The sequence below is a fragment of the Topomyia yanbarensis genome, chromosome 3 (assembly GCF_030247195.1).
Source record: "Topomyia yanbarensis strain Yona2022 chromosome 3, ASM3024719v1, whole genome shotgun sequence".
NCBI classification, from domain to species: domain Eukaryota; kingdom Metazoa; phylum Arthropoda; class Insecta; order Diptera; family Culicidae; genus Topomyia; species Topomyia yanbarensis.
The window spans coordinates 213,335,660-213,345,504 of record NC_080672.1 but is presented as its reverse complement, the minus strand read 5'-3'; the positions used below and the strand labels follow the sequence as shown (position 1 = coordinate 213,345,504).

General features: G+C 35.9%; 1 long non-coding RNA gene across 1 annotated transcript; it reads right to left on the bottom strand.

Moving 5' to 3' along the window:
• Positions 1 to 5,901: 5,901 nt before the first annotated feature.
• On the bottom strand, positions 5,902 to 9,307 carry LOC131693130 (uncharacterized). Its single transcript, XR_009306157.1, has 2 exons — positions 6,913 to 9,307; positions 5,902 to 6,841 (listed from the first exon to the last, which is right to left on the bottom strand). It is a non-coding gene; the product is annotated as an uncharacterized LOC131693130 (long non-coding RNA).
• Positions 9,308 to 9,845: the final 538 nt, after the last annotated feature.

Genomic DNA, 9,845 nt, shown 5'->3' with positions numbered 1-9,845 from the left:
CTCAGTTGCCATAGTCGACATATCTTCCGTTGGTTGCGTGGTAAGCTTTCTGGATGCTGGGGTGTTGATTACTTTTAGTACTGTCATTGACGTTGTAGGAGTCTCATCGTTGTAACTGCCTTTTGTCGAATTTTTAATTTCAGCCGCCGCGTGGCTGTACAGCTTTTGCCCTTCTGGTCGGACTTGCTCCTTACGATTGGTTAACCTGGGACAATCTGCCTTTATGTGAACTTCCGCTTTGCATAGAAAACACTTGTTTTTCAGCCCTTCATAAAATATTCGCGCTCGAAAATGCCCTATGAACAAGTTAGTTGGAATCTCTTTTTCGATCTCCATGTGAACTCCTCTGACTCCGCTGTACACGTGATATCCGAAATCTGCAGCGTACCGTTCCCGGATATGGTGACGAATTCTTCCGAATTGACCCAGTATTGCCGCAATGTCTTTGTCTTCCGTTTCGGGAGGCAAGTTTAAAAATCCGTATGTATTTGAACTGTCTGCTTGCCATCTCGAGCCAAACACGTGTTTCTTCGCCATCGCCATATTGAAAACAATATAGTTCTTCCACCGTGCTGTTAAAACTAGAGCTTCCATCCCGGGGATTTATTTCCCGGGATTTCCGATTCCCGGGAAATTTTCACGGGATTCGGGAATCCCGGGAAAAAAGATTTTTAATTTATTCCAATAGACAGGTTCTGCGAATGAAATTCTGGAGGAAATATCTTTACCGACAAACATTTGGAGTAAGTAGTGAATGCAGATTGTGCTTTTCCAACTGATTTGCAGATCAGTGGATCTTTAGGCTCACTGATATGTTTTCGTGTTTTGTAGGTATATAGTCAAAGCCATTCTCAAAACACTGCTAAAAAATGTTGATTTTTTTCATTCAAAAATGGATTAATTTGCCGGCCGTTGTACCGAAGCATTTTCTTACAGTAGCGTTAGTGATGCGCACGATATCTCTACAACCGATGACCCAGATTTTTAACAGTTCCTTTTATAGTTTATTTTAATAGCTAGATCTTGAATGAAAGGGCTTGCAATCAAATTAGTAATGGAAATTGCGTTTAGGGTTCGCAGTACCGACCCTTTTTGGCGAGAACCGGTACTACGGTACTGAAGCCCTCAGTACCGGTAAAGTACCGGTACTCGAATATTTTTTTAAAAAAATCGAAAAAAGCTTCAAACTGAAATTGAATGCTCAAACTGATGATCTTATTCTCAGATGATTGATTTTTGCTGATCAAAGAACATATTTATTGTTTTTTGTATTGCTTCGGAATGGCAAGACTCATTTCACAGAAAATATTTTTCGTATAGGGCACCTTCTTTTAATTCGAAATCTAGGCCACTTTGAAATCAATAACTGCTAAGTGGTGCGACTTTCGTCGACTTGAACAGATCGTATATGTATGAAACCCTATTAACAACAGTAAATCAAAGCGAGAATGGCAGTAAATCCAAGCAGGTTAATCGCATTTCCTATCTTGCTTTTCTGAAAATTGGTTTCGAACTTTATGTCGTTTGCCTACTATTCTCTAACGCATATCCAGGCTCTTTGCTTTCCTATTAAATTATGGAGTTTTGCTGAATTTTCCGATCACCAATAATTACAAATCGCCCCATTTGAAGCAGTTCACCAAGTCTAAAACTGTTAGCTACTAAATCGCTGTTCGTTCTATTATAGATAAAGGTTAAAGAGCAAACCAAATACAGACATGACTTAGACCATAGTCTTATTACGCGCCACCCAGTGAATAATGGAAACCAATCAGAATGTCGCTAATAAAACTTTAACTTCTAGAATTACTATGATGATGGCCCCACCTCATTCCCACACAAAGGTGTTATCTCAACGATTTATCTAGAAGGCAAATTAATATAATTACACGTTATCGGTCTGCAAGATATTTTGAAACAGATCCCCCTGCAGAGTTAACATATTTGTCATAAAAAATTGTATGGTACCAAAAATACCGGTACTGGCTTTTGTTCAGTACCGGTATTATGGTACCAAAAATGGGTCGGTATTCCCGGGATTTTCGGTACCGGTATTACCTGTACCACAACCCTAATTGCGTTACTTTCTTAAAAAATCGATGTGCGTTTGCTTCAAAACTTGGGATGGTTTGTAGTGATATCATGCTTAATACAAACGCTATTTAAAATAAGGAATGCTTCTAGAACGTCTGCAGAAATATTTGGTCAGTTCATCGAATGCATATTTCGTCTTATTTGTTATACCGTAACTGAAATATCTGTAAATTGTTGGATGTATCAAAAGAAATACATAACGTTGTATCTGTCAAATATCAAGCGCATCCAAACTCTTTGAATGTCGCTTTCAAGGATGCAGGCAAGATTTTTGAAGGGATACGATCAAGCAATCCAAATACTTGCCCGTAACAGGAAATCGATGGTATAGGCTTCATCCATCGCTGCACAGTTCGTCCATTATCTGCTTGATTTTGATTCACAATTAATTCGAAATGATGCTGGTCCTACTGTGACGGAAATGGATTCCACATATAACATTTTCTCATTTGATTGGAAGTAACTGCACACTACCCTGAACTAGTGGCAGATCACTTGTGATGCATTTTTAGGAATCAACGAAATTAAATAAATTTCTTTCCATCAAAATAGAAATTCATAATGTATTTTGCGTTGCGTGCAATGTATTTTGCGTTACGTGTAAGACGTCAAAACCCTACAACAAACTATCCATACATGCAACAAAACGTCGAAAAAAGGGGATCAGCATAGGACGTTTGTTAAACAAACTTTTCTGCGAGGGGGTGCTAAGTTGATGCAAAAATGAAAAATAAATGCATTTTTTCTAATCTGAAGCAAATTTGTTGTACATTCTTAGAGTGATCTGCCCCTAGATCCTGAATTGAGAATATCTACTCGAAGCCGAAAAAGTTTTGCAGAGCATGTATTTTACAAGTAAATCATGCACCAATCCACAACAGGTAAATATACACACCCACTACCATTTTCAAGTTCTAGTACAAAGAACGAAATAGTTTTAGCTAAACTCATGAACCTTCTGTATTTTCAGGCTATTCATGAATCCAAAACACTAACAGTAAAACAAAGAAAACCAAACTATATATTAGGCTTTCCACTTAACATGAACATTGTCTTTGGCCAACGCTTTCAGAATTTGGATACGCATATTTAAAAACCAATTATACGTATCAGGATTGCATTGAAAACCTTTTCTCGGAAATCAGACGACGATGTGGCCGGAACGACACTCCAAACGCATATCAGTTTGGAGCTGCATTTAAATATGCCGCAATTTCGGCAAACGAAAAATTACCGGAGGGTACAATCTGTGAACAAGATTGTGCTGAACTATTGGTCAATGAAAATAATGTTTAATTTCGAGATAATTCACACGAAAACAGCATTCCAATGCATTCGTTTATAAGTTCACACCACTCGATCTTGATCTATCCAAGAATTATTCCTCGAAAGACTTGAGCGGATTGGCCTACATTACAGGCGCTGCAGCAATGAAACTAATCCATAAAAATGCCGAAGGAACCTTGTTGTTACTCGAGACACCACTGAATTGAACACTGAAATTTTTAAATTTTGCAAGATGAAAAGTGCATTGAACTATCCCAGTAGAACATTATTCGAAATTGGTATGTTGGCATTCACTGCATACAAGCAAAAATTTGAGCACTTCCTATACAAAAACCGGCAAAACGCAAAGGAACGGCTAAAACAGTATGTATAACGAGTTCGATGCCTTTTGTTGTAAAAACTGCTTCAATCGGATTGTGGAAAAAATATTAAATACACTCATTAATTGCTTCTTGTGGAAAATAAATACATCTTAAAGATGGCTAAATCCAAAACTTCCCAAAAAACCATCGGATTAAAATCCAACATGATGCGCAGGAACAGAAAGGCTGTGCGAATGAATTTGCCAACTACAAACAAACACCTCCGAAATCAGAATCACTAAGTTTTAGTTTCAATCAAATAAATTTATTAAACAATTATTCTACAGTTATTGTCATTATCACTGGAAATTAGCAAAAAAATAGCGAAAAACCTATTTTAATCCACCTAGCGGTGCAATTGTGCCTTTCTCAATCATGAATCACGAGAATGTGTGCGTTGTTTATACTCATTAAAAACTTTTAAATGCATATATTACATTTTATTATCATACATCACATGACAACTATATACAGGAAAATAAATCATTATTCGAGTTCTAAAATTTTGAAAAAGAAAAAACAGCCACGGTAATATTGAACTGAAAAAAGGTGCGAAATCGGCAAAGTCCCAAAAAGTCGATTTTTATAAAAAAAAAATTTTCGAGATAACATTAAATCTCGACGTTTCATGCATTTTAAAGATGTTTGGCATCAAAAATACGAATTCGATTTCTGAAATTTCATGGGGTCCCCCCTTTGAAAAAAAATTTTGAGTTCCGGCTTATATGGGAATTTCATGTGTGACCGGACCGTTCAGTCTATATTTCCGGAACCATACAAGCGATCCGTGCGAAATTTTACAGACATCTGTGGGGATAATATAGCTATCATTTGGGACTAAGTTTGTGAAAATCGGCCCAACCATTTTCGAGAAACTGATATGAGTTTGCTAGTTATGAAAGATGGCCGCTTTTCCCGGGCACTTCTGGAACCGTCTATGGTGGTCAATGTAGTCAATGAAAGTTTGTTTGGCCGTCGGTGACCTAGAACTGCAAAGTTAAGTTATTTGAGAGACATTTTAGCGAAATTTTTACCTTTTTTGCTTCCATCGGGGTATCGGTTTGAATCACAATTTGCTATGTGATCGCACGCCACAACCCGTAACTCCGGAACCGGAAGTCGGTTGGGGATAAAATTTAATAGCCACTTACGGGGACGCAATACCTTTCATTTGAGGTCAAGTTTAGTCGAATCGGTCTAGCCATCTCCGAGAAACCGATGTGACTGTTACTCTGAATTTGGATACTTCCGCTGGGGCTTCCGGAACCGATGATGGTGGCCAATGTGACCAAAGAGACTTTGAATGGCTGTTAATGACCTAGTACTACAAATCGAAGCAGTTGTGGTCACATTTTGGAAAAATTTTCACCATTATACATTCATTGCAGAATTTCTTAAAATCGACGTTTTCTGCGTGATCGTACTCATCACCCTGTAATTCCGGAACCGGAAGTCGGATCCATTAGAAATTCAATAGCAGCCTATGGGAACGTTGCACCTTTCATTTGGGACTAAGTTTGTAAAAATCGGTTCATCCATCTCTGAGAAAAGTGAGTGAGATTGTGTTCGCGTACACACACACAGACGCACATACACACACACATACATACACACACACATACATACACACACACAGACATTTGCCGAACTCGACGAACTGAATCGAATGGTATATGTCACTCGGCCCTCCGGGCCTCCGTTAAAAAGTCGGTTTTCAGAGCAATTGCAATACCTTTCTATTGAGAAAGGCAAAAACGTTTTTAATCCACCTAACAGTGTGATGAGACATTTCTTCGCGATGTTTTTGATAACACATACTACATGGGATAGTGGCAGGACTCAGAGAATCGCTCAAATCAGCATAAGACAACATCAGTGCTAGAAATCTCAAACCAAATCAATGGGAAACCGAAAAAATGGCCCATAAAATAGACATACCAACGAATTACGAATTATTGTTAATAAAATATCTATATTGTGGTGGGAAAACTGAATTTTCCTAAAGAGGTTATATATTGTACTGAGCCAAAAAGAAATTTTTTTTGAATCGATTTGAAGTTTATACTTTACTCAAATTTCCAACGCGACTGAGAACTAAGAAATCAACGCTTTTTCTTGAAAAGGGCAGTGGTACCATTCAAAGAAAATCAACAGTGAATATTTCCAGACTTGGTTTTATTTCCTACTTAAGAACAATTGTGTTTTTTTACATCCTAGAATGCATGATTCAGTGATCGAAACTCAAAACTTCATAAAGTATTTGAAATTATTAAATTAAAATTTGTTTTTGCTATTGAAATTGACAAAATGATAGTATAGCCCCTTTGGCGATTGTTTACTTTTTCGGTCCCACCTATCAGCATTGAAGTATCGCCCTTACGTTTTTTTACAATAACTACCGTTGTACACCACCGATTTCGTCCGTGTTTTTTTCAATAGAGATCATTGTTACTATTTACAGCTGGTATCAGCTTGATAATCCTAAAAAAATACGAAAATAGCACTTTCGCCTCTAAATTGCCAGCAAAAAAAGTATCGCCCTGTTTGTTTGCATGGAGCGTGGAGGGCGAAACTTTAAATAAACAAACAAAAATACAGTTTCACCCGTTGTATTTTTTGCTGTAGTTTAAGAAAGCAATATCGTAGAATCAAAATTTTTAGGTTAATTTGTTGCGTTTCAAAGCCCTCATTCACATGTATGAAAAAAGCCTTTTGTTTACATTTGTAAGTATCGCCCTTTTCACAAAAAAGCGTTGAAATGTAATCACAGCTCCTGATATCACGCTATCTCTGAAGTGCATGTGTGCATAGTTCCAAATTTTACTTCGATATCAACTTTTTCTAAAGGTGACTTCCCAGTAGTATCCTTGATTTGAACTATTATCGCTAATCCTAATGCCAAAGAACAAATAAAATCCTCTCGAAAACGAACCGTATGGGAAAATCATCATCATTACTGGAATTTTCATTTTCACGAAACTTTTCGATAACCTTCCGTCACTTGCGTTAATGCACTGGGTGCACAGTGCTCTGAAAATCTAGCGAAATCGTCTTAGGGCACCAGCGGGTATAATTCAGAGCTGCGCGGCGAGTTAAATCTGTAAAGAATACTAAAAATTAATTTCTATTTCATAATTTTCAGTTCAGTAATTCGAGAGATCGTGCTCACCGCAAGCCATGAACAATAGACTACGTTGTGAAGCGATGGTCACTATTTATTAAAAAATCACGGTTATATAAAAAAAAACTATTAAAAAATTTCAAAGAGTTTATAATTTTCACAAACTTATTAGGAATTTTTTTTTAATAAGCTTTCGTAATATTGTGTAGGAAAAAAGCTGAAAATTTAAGTATTTTCTCTATCTGCAACATATAAACCCTTAAGTATACCAATTAATTGGTAAGTCTATAAAATAACCCCTTGAAAACTACCTAAAAATTGTTGTAGTTCGATGCAATAAAAAAATCTCCAAAAAAGAAATGTACCTATTAATGTGAAACACAGCGAATAATACATACAATAAAGACCCATTTTTATCAGTCTCACGACGTATTTTAGGCTGACAAAATGGGGACATTGACTAAATCGGGCAACTTTTTTTCTATAATAAACTGAAGCTGTTAAAATATTCTTCTCGTCCCTTGATGTAGTCTGATAACTATTTCTGATTATGATGAACTTTTTATTTTCGCATATTTCGCATATCTTCATGATAAGGAAAACATGCTCAAGAAAGGATTTACTCGAATTCAGTCTTGTTCGTCTGCTACAGCCCATCACACATATGTTCATATTTGGCTGATAAAATCGGGGTTTCAATGTGTTATAATAGATATTCAGCATTCGAAGAAGTTTCTTTTGAACGAGTGTAGAACGACTTTGTTTCTACTTACTTGAAATCAGCGGCGTAGCCAGAAATTCGGTTTGGTGAAAATCGATCTTACTGTCCAAACGGCATAATTCCGAAACCGTAATTTTTGAAGTTTTAAAATTATGCAGAATTAATTTTTCAGAAAATAGTAACAGAGTTCGTGTCTTTAGCGAATTTGTTGAGACTTTTTTGTAGTCATGAATATCAACCTGAGAAAATTCACCATGAATACTTTTTGGACGATATACCGTCAAAATTATTTTATCAAATGATGCGCTGTTTAACGTTTGTAAAACTCTTCGAAGATACTAAACCTCCGAAATTGGCGGTTTCAAAATGATGTTATCTTGACCTTAAATTACTGTTTTTAAACATTTGACCTATACATATAATTGGTCATACAACAAAAATCAAATGCTCATCAAAATTGATCAGAACCTGCTAGAATCGAATGGAAATCATTTTTCATAAATTTCTCTCTACATTCGGAAAGTGTTATCCTCGTTATTAATCATATTACGTTTTCGTCTCAACTCGACGCATTCCCAAAATAAAAACCTGTTTTAATCCACCTAATAGTGCAATTGTTTTAATTTTAAAGTAGCAACCCCTCACTGCATACTCCCTCCGGGCCGGTATGATTGACGATTTTTAGAGTTTTTCTATATGAAAAAGGCAAAAATGTATCAAAGTCCAAAGAAGTCAATTTTTATTAAACATCTCAATGTTTCATGCATTTAAAAGTCATTTGACATCAAAAATACAAATTTGATCATGAAATTTTTTCATTTCAGTTTATATGGGAATTTGCTGTGTGATTGCACTCTTCAACTCGTAACTCCGGAACCGGAAGTCCAATCAATAAAAAATTCAACAGCAGCCGATGGGAAGGTTGTACCTTTCATTTGAGACTGTCTTTGTGCAAATCGGTTCAGCCATCTCTGAGAAACAGAGGTCACATTTTTTTCCACATACACACATACATACACACATACATACACACAGACATTTCCGATCTCGACGAACTCAGTCGATTGGCATATGACACACGGCTCTCCGGGTCGGGATTAGATTGACGAATTTCAGAGTGAATGAGAAAGGCAAAAACATTTTTAGCAAATGTTGAAAGTTATGCATTTTTTTGGTGAGCAGTTCTATGTTTCATATACATTAAATCAATTTTAACTTCGCTTCCTATTAAATAAAGACCCTTATTACAGTACATCTCTACAAAAACGAAAATAAATCTGAGGATTATGATTGATAACAGAACTCTGGAATTTTCTATTGGAATGTTTTCAGGCAGGAATTTGATATTGATGCTAATAGACAATTTATCAAAAGTCCTCATGATGTTTACAACAACAGGTTATCAATCTACGGATCAGATAATTGTTATTGTAATATTGAATTAAATCAGTCTGCATCAATAAATTTTCAACTTCAATCCAATATTTTTTTTGGGTGTGGAGGGGGGGGGGGGGGTTGTATGGTGTTAAACCCCAAAACCTTCTCTTGGCTACGCCGTTGCTTGGAGTTATTTATTTCGCTTTTCATTTTCCGATATGTTTCAGATCGATCCGATGATTATAAGTTAGAAAAATTGCAGTCAGAACGTTCACACAAATGAACATTTTTGTACTGATAAGTTATCAAGTTGCTTCCAGACAACTTGGAAGTGTTCGGTGATTATTTCTAGCGGTTGTAGATAGTAAAATGAAATACAAAATTCGTTTTATCGAAATAATGTTTAGCTTATTTCAATGAATTATTACTATATTGAACAATAAATAGGCGACAAAGAGTAATCCACAAACAACAAGCCATAACTTTTAAAGTATTCAAAATAGATATTTAAAGTCTTTAGTAAAGTTATTCGCAAAAGTAAGAGCTACAAATTTGCTGAAGACATCATTTCGATATAATCACTTCCAAGAAAATTTGTGAAAATATCTCACTCATAGGGGGATTAATCAGCAAAAGCAGAATACCAAAAGAAAGGGCATATTACCTCCATTAAATTCTTCGAAGATACTATTTACCTAAAATAAACCGATTTGGCATTAATAATAGATTACATGGTTTTGGTCATATTTCTGGCAATGGGAAACGATAAAAATCTTTCGTCCGCATTTAATGTTAAATATCTCTTTTGATAATTGTCCGATTTCTACAATCTATAGCTTGTTCGAAAGGTATTCGTTAAAGCTGTCTAAAAACATATAAATTT